This window comes from Schistocerca serialis, unplaced genomic scaffold, assembly GCF_023864345.2.
Source record: "Schistocerca serialis cubense isolate TAMUIC-IGC-003099 unplaced genomic scaffold, iqSchSeri2.2 HiC_scaffold_1261, whole genome shotgun sequence".
NCBI classification, from domain to species: Eukaryota; Metazoa; Arthropoda; class Insecta; order Orthoptera; family Acrididae; genus Schistocerca; species Schistocerca serialis.
In genome coordinates this window covers 8,331,128-8,351,824 of record NW_026047471.1, presented here as the reverse complement: position 1 = coordinate 8,351,824, position 20,697 = coordinate 8,331,128, and the positions used below count along the sequence as shown (strand labels likewise).

Below are 20,697 nucleotides of genomic sequence, written 5' to 3'. Positions count from 1 at the left end.
GCTCGAGCGTCATCAGCTAAAACATCCAGTAAATTAGATGGCAGGGACAAGATAACACGAAATTGACTAAAACGGGGACACGACAATAAAACATGGCGCACTGTTAATGTCTGACTACAAGGGCACTGCGGGACTGGGTCACCGGAGAGCAGGTAGCGGTGGCTAAACCGGCAATGCCCAATCCGCAACCTGGTCAGAAGGACCTCCCCGCGCCGAGATGGTCGGGAGGATGTTGTCCAAGCAGTTGGGAGCGGTTTTACTGCCCGGAGCTTGTTTCCTTGGAGGGATGACCAAGCATCCCACCACAACGACAAGCCTCTTACATACATCCCCACGAACGTCAGATGACGGGACACAATGGGAGGCTGGCCGAGGCAGGAGGACTGCAGCCTTCGCTGCAGCATCCGCAGCCTCATTCCCAGGCACTCCTACATGTCCAGAAACCCACAGAAAGCTGACAGAACCACCATTATCAGCGAAAGAACGGAGGTACTGCTGTATCCGTTGAATCAAGGGATGGACCGGATAGGGAGCTCCAAGGCTCTGAAGAGCACTGAGTGAGTCAGAGCAGAGTACATGCGATGAATGGCGGTGGCGGCGGGCATACTGAACGGCCTGATGGAGAGCAAAAAGCTCGGCCGTAAAGCTGGAACATTGGTCGAGGAGCCGGTATTTAAAGGTGGCGGCCCCGACGACAAAGGCACAGCCGACACCATCGTCAGTTTTGGAGCCATCGGTGTAAATAAAGGTGTGACCGGCAAGTTGAGCACGAAGTTCGACAAACCGTGAGCAATACACTGCAGCCGGAGTACCCTCCTTCGGGAGTGAGCTGAGGTCGAGATAAATAGGAACCGGAGCCTGGAGCCAAGGTGGTGTCGGGCTCTCACCCTCTCTGAAGGTGGTAGGGAGGGCAAAATCCAATTGTCAAAGCAGGCGACGGAAGCGGACTCCGGGGGGCAGCAGGGCAGACACACACAACCCGTACTGACGGTCGAGAGAATCGGCGAAGAAGGACTCGTAAGAGGGGTGGTCGGGCATAGACAACAGCCGGCAGGCATACCGACACAGCAGTACGTCACGCCGGTAGGTCAATGGTAACTCGGCAGCTTCAGCATAAAGACTCTCGACAGGACTAGTGTAGAAGGCTCCGGTCACAAGACGTATCCCCCGATGGTGGATGGAGTTGAGCCGGCGTAAGAGGGATGGCCGAGCGGATGAGTAGACGAAGCTCCCATAATCCAGCTTCGATCAGACTATGGACCGATACAAGCGAAGCAGGACAGTGCGATCCACTCCCCAAGATGAACCGCTAAGAACTCTGAGGACATTAAGGGAACGTGTACAACGGGCCGCCAAATAAGAGACATGTGGAGACCAACACAGTTTCCTGTCCAACGTGAGCCCTAGAAACTTAGTTGTGTCCACGAATGGGAGAACAACGGGACCGAGATGTAAGGATGGCGGAAGGAACGCTTTATATCGCCAAAAGTTGATACAAACCGTCTTCTCTTCAGAGAACCGGAAGCCATTTGCCACGCTCCATGAGTAGAGGCTGTCTAGACAACGCTGAAGGCAGCGCTCCAGGAGGTATGTTCTCTGGGCACTGCAGTAGATCACGAAGTCATCGACAAAGAGAGAGCCTGAGACATTAGGTGGAATGCAATCCATAATTGGATAGATCGCGATGGCAAAAAGGGCGACACTCAAGATGGAGCCCTGAGGCACTCCGTTCTCCTGGAGGAAGACGTCGGACAATACGGAACCCACACGTACCCTAAACTTTCGATCCGTTAAAAAGGAATCAATAAAAAGGGGCAGGCGACCACGTAGGCCCCACCTGTGCATAGTGCGGAGGATACCTCCTCTCCAACAGGTATCATAAGCCTTCTCCAAGTCGAAGAACATGGCTACCGTTTGGCGCCTTCGCAAAAAGTTGTTCATGATGAATGTCGACAAGGTCACAAGGTGGTCAACAGCGGAGCGGCGGCGACGAAAGCCGCATTGGACATTAGTAAGTAGTTGTCGAGATTCAAGAATCCAGACTAACCGAGCATTAACCATGTGCTCCATCACCTTACAGACACAGCTTGTAAGAGAAATGGGGCGGTAACTAGAAGGAAGGTGTCTATCCTTCCCGGGTTTGGGTATAGGAACAACAACGCCGTCACGCCAACGCATGGGGACTTTACCTTCAGTCCAGACGCGATTGTAGGTACGAAGAAGGAAGCTTCTGCCCGCCGGAGAAAGGTGTGCCAGCATCTGAACGTGAATGGCATCTGGCCCCGGAGCAGAGGACCGGGACAGTGCAAGTGCACGTTCGAGTTCCCGCATAGTAAAGGGGGCATTATAAGTTTTCAGATTCAGCGAGTGGAAGGAAGGTCGCCGAGCCTCTTCTGCCTCTTTCCTGGGAAGGAAGGCAGGATGGTAATGTGCGGAGCTTGAAACCTCCGCGAAAAAGCGGCCAAAGGCGTTGGAGACAGCCACAGGATCAACAAGGTCCTCATTACCTGAGGTCAGGCCAGGTACTGAGGAGTGGGCCTTAATGCCCGACAGCCGGCGCAGGCTACCCCAAAAGACGGAAGAGGGAGTAAAACTGTTAAAGGAGCTGGTGAAAGAGGCCCAACAAGCTCTTTTGCTGTCTTTGATGACTCTACGGCATTGCGCTCGGAGTCGTTTGTATTCAATACAATTCGCCAACGTAGGATGGCGGCGAAAGGTGCGTAAAGCACGTCGTCGAGCATGGATAGCGTCCCTACAAGCCTCGTTCCACCAGGGGACGGAAACGCGACGTGAAGGAGAAGTAGTACGAGGAATGGAACTTTCGGCAGCACTGATGATAACAGCCCTGAGGTATTCGACCTGACTGTCACAACTGGGAAAATCGTGGTCCGGAAAGGTCGCCAGGAAGGAGTAAAGTCCCCAGTCAGCTTTCAGTATGTTCCAGCTTGAAGGACGTGGGGATGGGGTGTGGTTCAGGAGACGAACGACACAGGGGAAGTGGTCGCTCGAATAGATTCAAATGGTTCAAATGGCTCTGAGCACTATGGGACTTAACTTCTGCGGTCATCAGTCCCCTAGAACTTAGAACTACTTAAACCTAACTAACCTAAGGACATCACACACATCCATGCCCGAAGCAGGATTCGAACCTGCGACCGTAGCGGTCACGCGGTTCCAGACTGAAGCGCCTTTAACCGCACGGCCACACTGGCCGGCCTCGAATAGGTGTCAGAAAGGACATACCACTCGAACCGACGGGCAGGAGTGGTAGAACAGATCGAGAGGTCCAAGTGGGAGTAGGTATGAGTAGAGTCCGAGAGGAAAGTCGGGGCGCCGGTATTGAGGCAGACAAGATTGAGATGGTTGAAGACATCCGCCAAGAGTGAGCCTCTTGGACAGGATGCAGGAGAGCCCCAAAGGGCATGATGGGCATTGAAGTCGCCAAACAATAAGAACGGCGGGGGAAGCTGAACGATCAGGTGCATCATGTCAGCCCGACTAACAGCAGATGACGGTGGAGTGTAGATGGTACAAACTGAAAAAGTAAAAGCAGAAAGAGTAATGCGGACAGCTATTGCTTGGAGTGGGGTGGTCAATGGAATGGGATGGTAATAAACATCGTCCCGAACGAGCAACATGACCCCACCATGAGCTGGGATACCGTCCACAGGGGTGAGGTCATACCGCTCTGAGGTATAGTGGGTAAAGGCAATACGTTCAGTCGGGCGCAACTTGGTTTCCTGGAGACCAAGGACGAGCGGACAGTGCAGGCGGAGGAGCAGTTGTAAGTCCTCCCGATTAGATCGAATACCTCTTATGTTCCAATGAAACAACGCCATCGCTAGTCAAAAGGTTGGGGGAACGAGATGGGGGAAGAGCTGGTCACCTCGACGGCCGCGGAGGGCCAGGTTACGAGGGAACAACGCTACAACCGACGGGAGGCGGATCCAGTTCCATCGACTCGTCGCCAGCCACAGTCGCTGAGCCTGGTTGTGTAGGAGGGGCCGCATCATTTGCCGACGAAAGGCTGGCGGAGCGCCTGGCAGCAGAGCGTCCCGGCGAAACTGAGGACGGCCGGGAGCAGCGACTCACGGATGGAGCGTCAGACGAAACGCGCCGGGGTGGAGAGGGGGATAGAGACTTCTTCTTGGAGGCCTTCTTGGAAGGCCGAGGAGGCACAGGGATGGTGGGCTGGACCCGAAGAAGGTCCTGACGCGCGGGGTCCGTTTTGGAACGCCGGACCTCGGAAGCTGGGGCCCGGAACGTTTCCCCGATGGACGCCTGAGAAGAGGATCGCTTCTCAGGTGGCGTGGGGGGAGGAGGAGGAGGAGGAAGGGTGGCCCCTGGGGCAGAGGGGGTGGGGGCCACGGGGGAGGAGGATTTGGAAGGGAGGGAGTTGGGAGGCGGAGGCAGAGCCCCCTGATGGGCGGAGGAGGCGGAGGGGTGAGGATACCGCGGAAGGAGTGGACACAACTGAGGCAAACGAAGTGGTCAATGGCACGGGATGGAGGCGGTCATACTTCTTCCGGGCCTCAGAATAAGAGAGCCGATCCAAAGTTTTGATTTCTTGTATCTTCTTCTCCTTCCGATATGCGGGGCAGTCTGAGGATCTAGGCGAGTGGACGCCAGGACAATTAACGCACCGAGGTGGTGGGGTGCATGTATGTTCCTCACAAAGAGGACGTCCACAATCGCCACAAAGGGGCTCAGCCTCACACCGTGACGACGTGCCCAAAGCGCAAACACCTAAAACAGCGCATAGGAGGCGGGACGTAAGGTCGCACATCACACCGGTAGCACATCACCTTTACCTTCTCTGGGAGAACGTCCCCCTCGAAGGCGAGGATAAAGGCCCCAGTGTCGATGCGACGGTCTTTGGGGGCGCGCTGGACTCGCTGGACGAAATGCACGCCTCGGCGCTCCAGGTTGGCCCTGAGCTCCTCATCAGATTGTAGCAGGAGGTCACGATGAAATATAACCCCCTGCGTCCTATTTAGTGCCAGATGTGGGACAATGGATACTGGGATGTCCCCTAGGCGGTCGCACGCCTGGAGCGCCGCCGACTGTGTGGCGGAGGTGGTCTTGATAAGAACGGACCCTGAACGCATCTTGCTGAGAGCCTCGATTTCCCCGAAGACGTCCTCAATGTGCTGAACAAAGAACATGGGCTTGGAGGTGGCGAACGTCCCCCCATCGGTTCGAGAACAGACCAAATAGCGGGGGAAGTACTTCGCCCTAAGCCGGCAGGCCTGTCCCTCCTCCCATGGAGTGGCCAAGGGGGAAAGGGCAGGAGAACCAGAACTAGAAACGGTACCTTTTCCTTTGAAAGACTTGGCCGCAGAGTGACCTGATACATGTTGACGTTTCATCTGCGAAACGTCCGCCCTGATACCACCCACTCCGACCAGGGGCTCTCCCCACGGGCGCCACCCAGCCACAGCAAGGGCCACCTGGCAGGATGACCATTGCCGGGAGTCCTGATGCCCCAAGGAGATGGGCATCTACTCCTTGGCCGACGTGGGGAGGGTGCAGCTCAGGTATCGGCAGTACAATCCCTGTGTTGTCAGGGGGCTACAACCTAGAGAGTGCATGACGACCCCACCACAACGGGCTGGCTAGCGTGCTGGATTTCTGGTACCATGGAAAGTCCATCATGATCGCTGGTGCAGATGGAGATGCACTATGGGCGTAACTTGGACAACCCATCAGGCGTTTAGGCCCAATTTGAGGAATAGTGGGTATGGTTACAACGCCAGTGCAATGCTGAGTGCCAAGGTCTTAGTGCACTTAGGACCAGTGGTACACCATGTAAGGTGTCCTTCCCCAAAAGGCTCGTACTTCTGTAGAATTTTGAAAAATGGAGGTCAAACCCCAAGGGCCGAAACGGTTGAAACTCCTTTTAGTCGCCTCTTACGACAGGCAGGAATACCTCGGGCCTATTCTTACCCCGGACCCGCAGGGGGGGGGGAAGGGAGTGAGACAGGGTTGTAGCCTCTCCCCGATGCTATTCAATCTGTATATTGAGCAAGCAGTAAAGGAAACAAAAGAAAAGTTCGGAGTAGGTATTAAAATTCATGGAGAAGAAATAAAAAGTTTGAGGTTCGCCGATGACATTGTAGTTCTGTCAGAGACAGCAAAGGACTTGGAAGAGCAGTTGAACGGAATGGATAGTGTCTTGAAAGGAGGATATAAGATGAACATCAACAAAAGCAAAACGAGGATAATGGAATGTAGTCGAATTAAGTCGGGTGATGCTGAGTGAATTAGATTAGATAGTGAATTAGATTAGAAAATGAGACACTTAAAGTAGTAAAGGAGTTTTGATATTTGGGAAGCAATATAACTGATGATGGTCGAAGTAGAGAAGATATAAAATGTAGACTGGCAGTGGCAAGGAAAGCGTTTCTGAAGAAGAGAAATTTGTTAACATCGAGTATAGATTTAAGTGTCAGGAAGTCGTTTCTGAAAGTATTCGTATGGAATGTAGCCATGTATGGAAGTGAAACATGGACGATAAACAGTTTGGACAAGAAGAGAATAGAAGCTTTCGAAATGTGGTGCTACAGAAGAATGCAGACGATTAGATGGGTAGATCACATAACTAATGAAGAGGTATTGAATAGGATTGGCGAGAAGAGGAGTTTGTGGCACAACTTGACAAGAAGAAGGGGTAGGTTGGTAGGACATGTTCTGAGGCATCAAGGGATCACCAATTTAGTACTGGAGGGCAGTGTGGAGGGTAAAAATCGTAGAGGGAGGCCAAGAGATGAATACATTAAGCAGATTCAGGAGGATGTAGGCTGCAGTACGTACTGGGAAATGAAGAAGCTTGCACAGGATAGAGTAGCATGGAGAGCTGCATCAAACCAGTCTCAGGACTGAAGACCACAACAACAACAACGTCGCGTAATCGATATTTAGCTGATTTCTTTCAGTACTCATGTAAATAACTTCACAGTTTTCCTTATTCAGGGTCAAATGCCACTTTTCACACTATACAGATATCTTATATAAATCATTTTGAAAGTCGTTTTGATCATTTGATGACTTTACAAGACGGCAAAGAGTCTAAGACGGCTACTCAGATTGTCTCCTATGTCGTTAATACGGATCAGGAACAACAGAGGGCCTATAACACGTCCTTGTGGAATGCCGGATATTATTTCTGTTTTACTCGATGACTTTCCGTCTATTACTACGAACTATGACCTTTCTGGCAGGAAATCATGATTCCAGTCGCACAACTGAGGCGATACTCTGTAGGCACGCAGTTTGGTTAGAAGACGCTTGTGAGAAACGGTGTCGAAAGCCTTCTGGAAATCTGAAAATATGAAATCAATTTAACATCCCCTGTCGATAGCACTTATTACTTCATGAGTATAAAGGGCCAGTTGTGTTTCACTAGAACGATATTTTCTGAAACCGTGTTGACTATGTGTCAATAAATCGTTTTCTTCGAGGTACTTCATAATGTTCGAATACAGTATATGTTCCAAAACTCTACTGCAGATCGACGTTAGTGATATACGCCTGTAATTCAGCGGATTACTCCTACTTCCCTTTTTCGGTATAGGTGTGACTTGAGCAATTTTCCAGTCTTTAGGTTCGGATCTTTCTGTGAGCGACTGGGTGTATATAACTGCTAAATATGGAGCTATTTTGTCAGCATACTCTGAGAGGAACCTGACTGGTATACAATCTCGACCGGAGGCCTTGCCTTTATTAAGTGATTTCATTACTAGATTTGCATAATGTTGGCATGTGATACTCAAAAGTTGAAAATCTGTTTTATATGAAGAAGGATCATCGTTAGGTTGAAGTGAGTGTCTATTAGACCCCTGTCAGTTGTTAAACAATTAATGTGACAGTGTAGTGCAAAGGGATTATTTCACTTTATTTTTGATATGGTAATTGTGTCAGCGTTCCCATTGTTTCCAACATTATCCAATAGGAAGAGAGTATCCTGAGGAGAGATGAAAATCCCATTTACATGTCTGGAGACATTGGTTCATACAGACCAACAGAGAGTGGCCTCTTTTTTTGTGGTTTTAGGGCGCACAACTACAATGGTCAGTAACGCCCAGACTAAGTTAGGAATGCACCGCGAGGCACAAGGTGAAAACAGCAACTAAAAGGGACAATACTATAAAAGACATAGAGAGGCAGAGGATTAAAAAACTGCATAATCAAATGCCCTTAGACAGGTTTGTCAAGTTGATAAAACGAAGAACGCGAGCAGCTGCTCCTGGATTATCCGCTAAAATGGCATCCAGAGTACATGGCAGGACAAGATCAACGCGCAGTGTATTAGTAATTCGGACAGGACGTTAAAATGTGGCGTACCGTCAGCAATTGCCCACATGGGCAGAACGGCGCCGGCGCAGCCGTCAGCAGATGGCGATTGCTGAACCGGCAGTGTCCAATTCGTAACCGGGCCAAAAGACCTCCTCCCGCCGAGAAGGGCGTGAAGAGGTCGTCCAAGCCGCGGGAAGAGGTTTCAAGGCCCGAAGCTTGTTCTCCGTAAGTGCAGCCCAATCAGCATGCCACAGCGATAAAATGCGCTGACAAATTACCCTGCTACAATCAGATGAAGGGACACAACAAGAAGCTGTCCGCGGCTGGAGGACCGCAGCCTTGGTCACAGCATCTGCAGCTTCGTTCCCAGAGATACCGACATGGCCAGGAACCCACATAAAGGTAACCGGAGAACCGTCGTCCACCAGCTGCTGAAGAGAGCGTTGGATCCGGTGTACGAAAGGGTGAACCAGATACAGATCACTGAGGCTCTGGATGGCGCTCAGGGAATCGGAGCAGATGACATAAGCAGAATGTCGGTGGCGGCAGATGTAAAGAACAGCCTGGTAGAGGGCAAATAGCTCAGCTGTGAAGATGGAACAATGGCCATGGAGCCGTGTGCCCCAACAATAAAAGAACACCCGACACCGTCATTGGTCTTAGAGCCATCTGTATAAATGGAGATCATGTTAATGAACTTCGAACAAAGTTCGACAAAACGGAGCGGTATACTGAACCGGGGGTAACCTCCTTTGGGAGCGAGCTGAGGTCAAGGTGAACGCGAACCTGAGCCTGGAGCCAAGGTGACGTTTATCTCTCACCCACTCGAAAGGTTGCAGGGAGTGAAAAATCAAGGTGCTGAAGGAGGCGACGAAAGCGAACTCCAGGGGGTTGCAGGGCAAAGACATACAACCCATATTGACGGTCGAGAGAGTCGTCAAAAAAGGAACGATAAGACGGGTGGTCAGGCATCGACAATAGCCGACAGGCATACCGACAAAGCAGTATATCGCACCGGTAGGTTAGTGGCAATTCACCGGCTTCTGCATGAAGACTCTCGACGGGACTAGTATAGAACGCTCCGATCGCAAGACGTAAACCTCGATGTTGTATGGAGTTGAGGCGGCGTAAGATGGACGGCCGTGCAGAGGAGTATACGAAGCTGCCATAATCCAGCTTGGATCCGACGATCGACCGATATAGGCGAAGTAGGACGGTTCGATCCGCTCTTCACGACATACCACTGAGAACACGGAGCACATTTAGAGAACGGGTACAACGGGCAGCCAAATATGACACATGTGGAGACCAGATAAGTTTCCTGTCAAATGTAAGACTTACAAATTTTGTTGTCTCCACGAATGGGAGAGCAATGGGACTGAGTCGTAAGGACGGTGGGAGAAACTCTTTGTAGCGCCAGAAGTTAATACAGACCGTCTTCTCGGCAGAAAAACGGAAGCCATTGGCGACACTCCAGGAGTAAAGACGGTCAAGACAACGCTGAAGACATCGCTCCAGACAACATGTATGCTGCGCGCAGCAATAGATGGTAAAATCGTCCACGAAAAGGGAGCCTGATATATCAGCTGGGAGGCAGTCCATTATTGGATTGATCGCTATGGCGAAGAGAGCGACGCTTAAAACTGAGCCCTGTGGCACCCCATTCTCCGGGCGAAAGGCGTCAGACAGGACAGAACCCACACGTACCCTGAACTGTCGATCCATTAAAAAGACACGAATAAAAAGAGGGAGGCGACCGCGAAGGCCCCATGTTTGGTGCAGAAAATGCCCGCCCTCCAACAGGTGTCGTAAGCCTTCTCCAAATCAAAGAACAGAGCTGCGGTCGGGCGCCTCCGCAAGAAGTTATTCATAATGAAGGTCGACAAGGTAACCAGAGACTTCATATGCAGCTAAGCATTTGGTTACTTTAGGAGAGTTTGAAAGTGAAGTGGTGTCCTGTGACAGAGGGAGATTTTAGCACTCAGTCATGAGCTAAAATGAGTTTAATATTCTAGTCCTGTGATACAGGAAGTAACAGATATTAAGCTGATTAGAACCGATTTTTTTACCTGGTGAAAGAATTCTTAGAGGAAATATAGACTATGCCACACTGTTAAGGATTTTCACAAGTAATGATACTTTAGTGATGTGAAAACGCATGTATGCCCCGTTTTTTTCTGTCTTCGAAAATGTATAAAAGGGTAGAAATCTTCATTTTGTGTGTGAAATTCCAGTTGTAGGGTCAACAACATCGCTGTCTCGAATTGGAAAACGTGGAATTTTTAACTGGGGGGGGGGGGGGAGTATGTCAGGGCGAAACTTGTTAGAACTATTGTGTACATTCATGCTGCTGCTGTTCTACTCACAGTGTGCTGCAGCAGGAGTGGTTATGAAGAGTTAAAGGCTGGAAGTAAAGAATTAGCTCAGATTGTGATGGGCAGTTAGGTACAAGGAATGCACCAACCTGTCTGCTCTTGCCTGTGACGGCGGGGCTAGTGAAATGATCAGCGTGCTGCATGAATGGCGATAGAAGCAGACGTGTGATGACGAGTGTTACACCCTGTGTAAATTGATTGGTTGACTGCTTGGTGACAGTCTCTCTCTGACCTCTGATCATTTCGGTATGGCAGGTGTGTGGAAGCTGGGGGATGCGCGTGGATCTACTGGCGTAGCCGATGCATGTGTGGGTCTCTCCTCATTGCCGCTTGCGAGATGGCGCTATACCCCGGTTGGTGGGACCACAGCTCCTTGCAATTGGCGGATGGCACGCTCTTCACAATCGCGAGTTTATGAGATCGACTGGATTTTTTTCACCTGATATGTTTTGTGCAAAAATTGTGATGGAGGAGAGTCTTTGCTCTCTCCAACATCGGTGAATACAAGATCTTGGATATATTTAGCGCTGCGATTTATTTGTGGCGAAAATTTCATTAGTTGATTTGCATTGTGTTTGCATGTGATACTCAAACGTTGAAAATACGTTTTATTGCTAAGAAGGATTATTGTAAGGTGGATGTGAATCTTTTAAGCAATCTATTTGACACATGTGAATTTTTAAACAATTAATTTGGTAGGGTAGTGCAAATAGGTTATTTCATTCTACTTTTGATCTTTCCCTTTGTCTCCAGCGATAGCAAATAGGGATACAATATTCTGAGGAGAGAAAAAAAAACCTAATTCATCTATTGAGTAGAAGGATCTGTCATTCAGAAATTCTTTTAATTTGCTTTTAAATGATGGCTGGCTATCTGTCAGACTGATAATAGTATTCTGCAAATGACCAAAGATTTTTGTGGCAGCATAATTCATCCCTTTCTGTGCCAAAGTGAGATTTAATACAGAATAGTGTATATCATCCTTTCTTCTAGTGTTGTAGCTGTGCACTTAACTATTATTTCTGAATGGGGATGGGTTATTAATGACAAATTTCATAAGTGAATATATGTATTGCAAAGGCACTATGAATATCCCAAGTTTCTTAAATAAATGTCTGGAAGGTGATCTTGGGTGGGCTCCAGCTATTATTCTGATTACACACTTTTGTGCAATGCATACTCTCTCTCTTAATGACGAATTGACCAAAATATAGTGCCATATAAAAGCAGTGAATGGAAATATAGGCATAGTAGGCTAATTCACTGATATGTTTAGCACCAAAATTTGCAATAACCCTAATAGCATAACTAACTAATCGTTTCTGTAGATCATCGATGTGTTTCTTCCAATTCAATTTCTCACCATTGCACACACACCCAGAAATTTCGAGTATTCTGCCTTAGCAACAGATTTCTTTTCATAGTCTGTATTTATCAATGGTGTTATGCCATTTACTGTACAGAATTGAATAAACTGTGTTTTCCCAAAATTTAGTGTGAGTTCTTTTGCAGAGAACCACTTAATAATTTTCTGAAAGACATTATTTGCAATTTCCTCAGCTGATTCTTGCTTGTTGAGTGTGATTACTATATTTGTATCATTATCAAAAATAGAGTGGCAAGTCGTTAATATACAGGGTGTTACAAAAGATACGGCCAAACTTTCGGGAAACATTCCTCACATACAAATAAAGCAAAGATGTTATGTGGACATGTGTCCGGAATCGCTTAATTTCTATGTTAGAACTCATTTTAGTTTCGTCAGTATGTACTGTACTTCCTCGGTTCACCGCCAGTCGGCCCAATTGAAGGAAGATAATGTTGACTTCGGTGCTCGTGTTGACATGCGACTCATTGCTCTACAGTACTAGCATCAAGCACATCATTACGTAGCATCAACAGGTTAGTGTTCATCACGAACGTGGTTTTGCAGTCAGTGCAATGTTTACAAATGAGGAGTTGCCAGATGCCAATTTGATGTACGGATTAGCACGGGGCATTGGCCGTGGCGTGGTACGTTTGTATCGAGACAGATTTCCAGAACGAAGGTGTCCCAACAGGAAGACTTTCGAAGCAATTGATCGGCGTCTTAGGGAGCACGGAACATTCCAGCCTATGACTCGCGACTGGGGAAGACCTAGAACGACGAGGACACATGCAATGGACGATTCAATTCTTCGTGCAGTTGACGATAACCCTAATGTCAGCGTCAGAGAAGTTGCTGTTGTACAAGGTAACGTTGATCACGTCACTGTATGGAGAGTGCTACGGGAGAACCAGTTGTTTCCCTTCCATGTACAGCGTGTTCAGGCACTATCAGCAGCTGAAAGGCCTCCACGGGTACACTTCTGCGAATGGTTCATCCAACAATGTGTCAATTCTCATTTCAGTGCAAATGTTCTCTTTACGGATGAGGCTTCATTCCAACGTGATCAAGTTGTAAATTCCCACAATCAACATGTGTGGGCTGACGAGAATCCGCACGCAGTTGTGCAATCACGTCATCAACAGATTTTCTGTGAACGTTTGGGCAGGCATTGTTGGTGATGTCTTGATTGGGCCCCATGTTCTTCCACCTACGCTCAATGGAGTACGTTATCATGATTTCATACGGGATACTCTACCTGTGCTGCTAGAACATGTGCCTTTACAAGTACGACACAACATGTGGTTCATGCACGATGGAGCTCCTGCACATATCAGTCGAAGTGTTCGTACGCTTCTCAACAACAGATTCGGTGACTGATGGATTGGTAGAGGCAGACCAGCTCCATGGCCGCCACGCTCTCCTGACCTCAACCCTCTTGACTTTCATTTATGGGGGCATTTGAAAGCTCTTGTCAACGCAACCCTGGTACCAAATGTAGAGACTCTTCGTGCTCGTATTGTGGACGGTTGTGATACAATACGCCATTCTCCAGGGCTACATCAGCGCATTAGGGATTCCATGCGACGGAGGGTGGACGCATGTATCCTCGCTAACGGAGGACATTTTGAACATTTCTTGTAACAAAGTGTTTGAAGTCACGCTGGTACGTTCTGTTGCTGTGTGTTTCCATTCCATGATTAATGTGATTTGAAGAGAAGTAATAAGATGAGCTCCAACATGGAAAGTAAGCGTTTCCAGACACATGTCCACATAACATATTTTCTTTCTTTGTGTGTGAGGAATGTTTCCTGAAAGTTTGGCCATACCTTTTTGTAACACCCTGTATATTAAGAACAATAAGGGACCCAAGACTGAACCCTGTGGGACACTATTCTTGATACCTCCCCTGTTAGAGGACTCTGTTGATTTTTGCAGACTATCTGTACCGTTAATTTCAACCTTCTGCATTCTTCCAGTAAAGTATGAATTAAACCATTTGTGCACTGTCCCACTCATACCACAATACTCAAGCTTATCTAGGAGAATTTCATGATTCACGCAGTCAAAAGCCTTTGAGAGATCGCAAAATATCCCAATGAGTGATGATCGGTTATTCAAAGCATTTAATATTTGAGCAGTGAAAGCATATATAGCATTTTCTGTTGAGAAGCCTGTCTGAAAACCAAACTGGCATTTTGTTGGTAATTCATTTTTACAAATATGTGATATTACTCTTGAATACATTACTTTTTCAAGAAATTTGGATAAAGCTGCGAGAAGTGAGATTGGGCAGTAGTTGTTAACATCAGACCTATCCCCCCCCCCCCCCCCCCGTTTTTTGCCAATGGATTAACAATCTGGGAAAATGCCCTGTTTCAATGAGCTATTATGTATGTGGCTGAGACTCCAACTTATTTGTTACCAACAAGCTTTTACTTCTCTGTTAGAAATGCCAACAATTCCATGTGAGTGAATTTATTATTTTACTAATTTCAGTAGAAGACGTGGGTTGAATTTCAATTTTTATCAAATTGCATAGTTACTGCCTCTTCCATATACTGCCTTGCATTTTCTAATAAATAACTGGATCATATTTTCACTACAACCCTTAAAAATGATTATTAAAAATGTTTTCTACTTCTGATTTCCTGTTAGCAAACTTTTCATTGTGTATGATAGAAATACAGTTTTCTTGTGCTCTCAGTTGCCCTGTTTCCCTTTCCACAATATTCCAAGCTTTTTAATTTTATTATCATATGTGCTAATCTAAGGTATAATGCACATACTTTTCGACTTTTTAATAACTTTCCTTAACACAGTGCAGTAGTTTTTATAATGTTTCACTGTTTTGGGATCATCACTCCTTGTAACTATAAGATACATTTCCCTTTTCTGTTTACAAGATATTTTTATCCCTTTAATATGCCATGGCTTTTTAGATGGTTTCTTACAATTATATTTCACTGTTTTCTTAGGGAAACTGTTTTCCAATATACTCGCAAAGGTCTCATGAAATACGTTAAATTTTAAATTAGCATAATGTTCCCTGTACACCTAATCCCAGTCTAAATGTTGCATGCTTTCCCTAAAAGTTTGAATTGTTAAATGGTTAATTGAATGCATTATTTTGGAGGACTGTTTTGCATTATTATATGGAGCTATGTCATATACTGTAGGCAGCTGTGCATCATGATCATACAAACCATTCTTAACAGGAAAAGTTTTTATTTGTTTAAATTTATCTTGGTCTACGAAAACATTATTTATTAATGTGCTGCTTTCCTATACCGCCCAATTAGGAAAATCAATAACTGATGTCAAATTGAAAGAACCAAGCAATACTTAAAGGTCAATGTTTCTATCGGAATCTTTCAGAAAATCTAGATTGAAATCCCCACAAACAATAATTTGGTTTCCTCTGTCTGAGAGATAGCACAACAAAGAATCGAAGTTCTTAAAAAATAGTTGGAAATTTCCCGATGGAGACCTATCCACGGCTACAATTATCAAAGTGCCAGGAGGAGGAGATCAGTGTTTAACGTCCCATCGACAACGAGGTCATTAGAGAGTGAGCACAATCTCGGATTAGAAAAGCATAGGGAAGGAAATCGGCGGTGCCGTTTCAAAGGAACCATCCCCGCATTTGCCTGAGGCGACTTAGGGAAATCACGGAAAACCTAAATCAGGATGGCCATATACAGGTTTGAACTGTCATCCTTCCGAATGCAAGTCCAGTGTGCTGACCACTGCACCACCTCGCTTTGTGGTTCACCGAGACAAATGGGAAGTGGCCTCTTGAGAGAGACAGGAAGCGAGTCCGGAATTTCCCGATTGACAGAACGTCGCTATTTGAAGCTTTGTTTGGAGATTATGAGATAAAAGCAGTCGATGTCCAGTCTGTGGTCAGTGTTATTTATTAAAGTTATCTTATAGTCTGGCTATTGGGCGCTTTTGAAATTTGCGGTGGCGCCGTGACGATTGGCATACATGCAGGAGACCCCAGTCGGTGGCTACTTTACCACACTTCATTCCATTATGTCATGTGGTAAGCAGGGGGTGGGGGAGGGGTGCAGACGTGATCTCTACCCAGGTGGGGGAACCCTTTTGGGAATTCTATAATGCTTTAAAAACCCAATCATTTCTTCAAATTTCCCGTCTATCAATTTATTGTTTCCGATAGTGGTATTGCGAGCGCGCACACCTCTCCAACCCCTTTGCATGTTGTTTAATGACGTAGCACCCAACTGAGCTGAAATTTAAAATTTTCAGCTACCCTTGATGTAATTTATTTCCTACCAATTGACCTAACTGTGGCAGTATCCACCGATAGGATGCAAGGGAAAGAGAATCCAGAATACATTAAATGTATTCGTAATTGCGAATACGGTCAACTATCAGCTCTGTAATGGAATGACGACAGTGAAATTTGTGACGGCCGGGGACTGGAACCCGGATTGCCCTCTTATCGCAAGCGGTCGCCTTACCATTAGGCAACCCGTGCAAGACTCACAGCCAGCCTCAGACTTCCATATATCGTCAGCCATATGTCTACAATCTTTACTCGTACATCCATTATGTTTATTCCCGCACAGGTGGGGTATTTTACTTGAAAGTCGCTTGTGCGGTGTCGGCAGATAACTACGACATTGCATCGTAATTCGGAACAACACAGACACTGCAATGTCGGATGACTAAAATGTCGACATTGGCTACATTAGATTTATTATTTTAGAGATATAATATCAAACTAATTATAAATTTAAATTTATTATGGCAGATCAGTGTTGTGTCGCATGATCATGCTGGGCATCACGTTGTAGATATTGTTCAGGTGACATCAGTTCTTACCGTGTGCCACTGAAGATGGGCGTCTGGCCTCATACCGGCCTAACATAAATTTAAAAGAAATTCTCTGCAGCCGATCTTTATATTTTACTCATAAAAAATGATGTCGTTACCTTCTCATTATCTGTTGTTTCGAACACGTTAGATGGGAGAGATACAGAAATCTTCAGCATGTATTGCTGTTTAATGGCAGAACTGGTTGCATAAACTTTGGTTGGAACTGCAGAGAAGACGAGAATACAACAATAGGTACGAACACAAATTCATGTGCTAATTTTTTTTGTGTTAATTGTACTTATCCACGGAGAGGGAGATCTGTCCCGTAAGCATACTTTCAATCCTATTGTTTGTTTCTTAGGTGTTGGTGGGTGTAGTGAGTGGGGTATTACAATGAAACTGTTTACGAGTGTTAGATCACTGTACTTACTTATTTATGTGTATACCAGTGCTATCTTTATTTTCCTTACCATCGGTCCGTGCACCTGTCGTGCACGGTACAATATATCCCGAAAAACCGCGCACGGAAATGCGACTTTTCAGGGGGTCGTATCTTGGGTCCCATTGATCACAGAGATAATGATGCAAGTGTTTAGGACAGCCCTTGGCATAGTTACCACCTGTGTATCCATCGGAAGAATGACATACTGTAGCTACCCCGCAGTACACGATCAAAACTTAAACGTTACACTCTTCCTCCAGCCCAGGTAATTTGAGCAAATCAGTTGCTCCATTTGCATTAGATGTTGTTCAGGCTAGACATTAGGCAGCTTATAAAAACACCATTTGTTCAGTGGTGGTTTCTGAGAAAACCTCGAAAAACCATGATTTTAGGGCACGAAAAGCACCAATTGTGGGGATAGTCACTTCTATAATTTACATTCGTGGCAAACTGTCGAAACTTTTACCGTATGTTTTTAACAAGCTGCGACATTGTCGCGAATAAAACAGTGACCCGTATATACAATAAGTTACCTATAATTTACGTCTGACGTCACAACCTTTTTTTAACAAATTGCCGGTTTCGGTCTATAATGACCATCATCAGATCTGTTTTATAAAAACAAAGTACTAATGTACTTCAGCCATAGTGGCATCGTCAAACGTTAAATGCAAGATCAGCACCAGCATCGTCAAATATACCGGGTGATCAAAAAGTCAGTATAAATTTGAAAACTGAATAAATCACGGAATAATGTAGACAGAGAGGTACAAAATGATACACATGCTTGGAATGACATGGGGTTTTATTAGAACCAAAAAAATACAATCGTTCAAAAATGTCCGACAGATGGCTCTTCATCTGATCAGAATAGCAATAATTAGCATAACAAAGTAAGACAAAGCAAAGATGATATTCTTTTCAGGGAATGCTCAATATGTCCACCATCATTCCTCAACAATGGCTGTAGTCGAGGAATAATGTTGTGAACAGCACTGTAAAGCATGTCCGGAGTTATGCTGAGGTATTGGCGTCGGATATTGTCTTTCAGCATCACTAGAGATGCACTTGCGACTTCAGGTAACCCCAAAGCCAATAATCGCACAGACTGAGGTCTGGGGACCTGGGAGGCCAAGCATGACGAAAGTGGCGGCTGAGCATACGATCATAACCAAACGACGCGCGATCTTTCACGCGTCTAGCAATATATATATATATTTTTTTGGTTCTAATAAAACCCCATGTCATTCCAAGCATGTGTGTCAATTTTTACCTATCTATCTACATTATTCCGTGGTTTATTCAGTTTTCAAATTTATACTGACTTTTTGATCACCCGGTGTATAAATAACATCATGTGCACGAGTCATGTTGTCAGTAGCACTACTGTTTTGAACAGGAGTTCCAGTGACAAAATCACTCGTGCATTTAACATTTGACGATGCCACTAGGGCTGCATGACATTAGGACTTTGTTTTTATAAAACAGATCTGATGGTGATCATTATAGACCGAAACCGGTAATCTGTTAACAAAAAGTTTGTGGCCATAGACGTAAATTAAAGGAAACATTGTATGTTTTTAAGATAATATTCTCGGGTAACCCTGAAACTTTTTTCTTTATCATTATCTACTGCCGTGATCCAGAGGTTCGAAGTTACCGTACTTATGAACGTAACATCCGATCTGAGACGTAAATGTAGTTCCTAACTGCCACAATGAACACGTGGCAAGGGTCATGAGGTCTCCAAACTGCGATTTATTCAGCATTATTTATCAATATAACTTAATGACGCGCTGTCTGTGTATAAGGGCTCTTCAGGCCTATACAAATATACTCAAAATGCTACTGTAGTGATAAAATAAGGGTTAACAATAGATCTTAACGTGCCTGAAAAGTACTTAAAATGACTGCCAAAATTTATGTAAAAATGAAAAGACTGCGAATTCAGTAAAATATTTCTAATAACATTTTAACTCCTTTAGGATACAATACATAAGCCAGGAGTTTCGATAAATTGTAGTCGGTGAGCACAGTATCCAGAAAAAACGTAAAATAAACAATTTTGTATTGACCTTATATCATAAAGGCAACGGCCTTGCCGCAGTGAATACACCGGTTCCCGTCAGATCACCGAAGTTAAGCGCTGTCGGGAGTGGCCGGCACTTTGATGGGTGACCATCCAGGCCGCCATGTGTTGTTGCCACTTTTCGGGGTGCACTCAGCCTCGTGATGCCAATTGAGGAGTTACTCGACCGAATAGTAAGAACTCCGGTCATAGATAACCATCATAACGATCGGGAGAGCGGTGTGCTGACCACGCGCCCCTCCTATCCGCATCCTCAGCTGAGGATGACACGGCGGTCGGATGGTCCCGATGGGCCACTTGTGGCCTGAAGACAGAGTGCTTATATCATAAACCGGCGTCCAACATTAAAGCAACAAAAGGAAAGTTTGCAAGATTGCGTTTGTTTTGTTACATAATAGTATACACAAGTGATAATAAAGTAGAAACAATGTAAAGATTATGAAACTTCCTGGCAGATTAAAACTGTGTGCACCGACAGAGACTCGAACTCGGGACCTTTGCCTTTCGCGGGCAAGTGCTCTACCAGCGAGCACTTGCCCGCGAAAGGCAAAGGTCCCGAGTTCGAGTCTCGATCGGTGCACACAGTTTTAATCTGCCAGGAAGTTTCATATCAGCGCACACTCCGCTGCAGAGTGAAAATCTCATTCTGGAAACATCCCCCAGGCTGTGGCTAAGCCATGTCTCCGCTATATCCTTTCTTTCAGGAGTGCTAGTTCTGCATGGTTCGCAGGAGAGCTTCTGTAAAATTTGGAAGGTAGGAGACGAGATACTGGCAGAAGTAAAGCTGTGAGACCGGGCGTGAATCGTGCTTCGGTAGCTCAGATGGTAGAGCACTTGCCCGCGAAAGGCAAAGGTCCCGAGTTCGAGTCTCGGTCGGTGCACACAGTTTTAATCTGCCAGGAAGTTTCATATCAGCGCACACTCCGCTGCAGAGTGAAAATCTCATTATGGAATGTAAAGAATACAGAACGAAATGAGCTGCAACATACATAACGGTGCACAAAAATGATGTTCTTTTTTTTTCAACTTAATAGGTTTGCACACATATTCTGACAACTGGTTAATGTGCCCAGAATGGGATGTGGCCGTATCTGGCACCAATACAGGCCTGACGTCGATGGGACATGCCTGAATGATGTCATCAATCTCATGCTGAGACGGTAAAGCCCATTCTTCCTGCAGAGCTGCTCACAAGTCTTGGAAAGTGGTTGGTAGATGTTGACGTTATGCAGCCTGCCTCCTCAGTGCATCCCAGACATGCTCTATGGGATTCAAATTGGGAGAG

At 46.1% G+C, this 20,697-nt stretch overlaps 1 non-coding gene and 1 pseudogene across 1 annotated transcript; both read left to right on the top strand.

Moving 5' to 3' along the window:
* Window positions 1-19,411: 19,411 nt before the first annotated feature.
* Window positions 19,412-19,529, top strand: LOC126438177 (5S ribosomal RNA; annotated as a pseudogene).
* Window positions 19,530-20,219: 690 nt separating this feature from the next.
* On the top strand, window positions 20,220-20,293 carry Trnas-cga (transfer RNA serine (anticodon CGA)). Its single transcript has one exon. It is a non-coding gene; the product is annotated as a tRNA-Ser (tRNA).
* The last annotated feature ends 404 nt before the right edge of the window (window positions 20,294-20,697 follow it).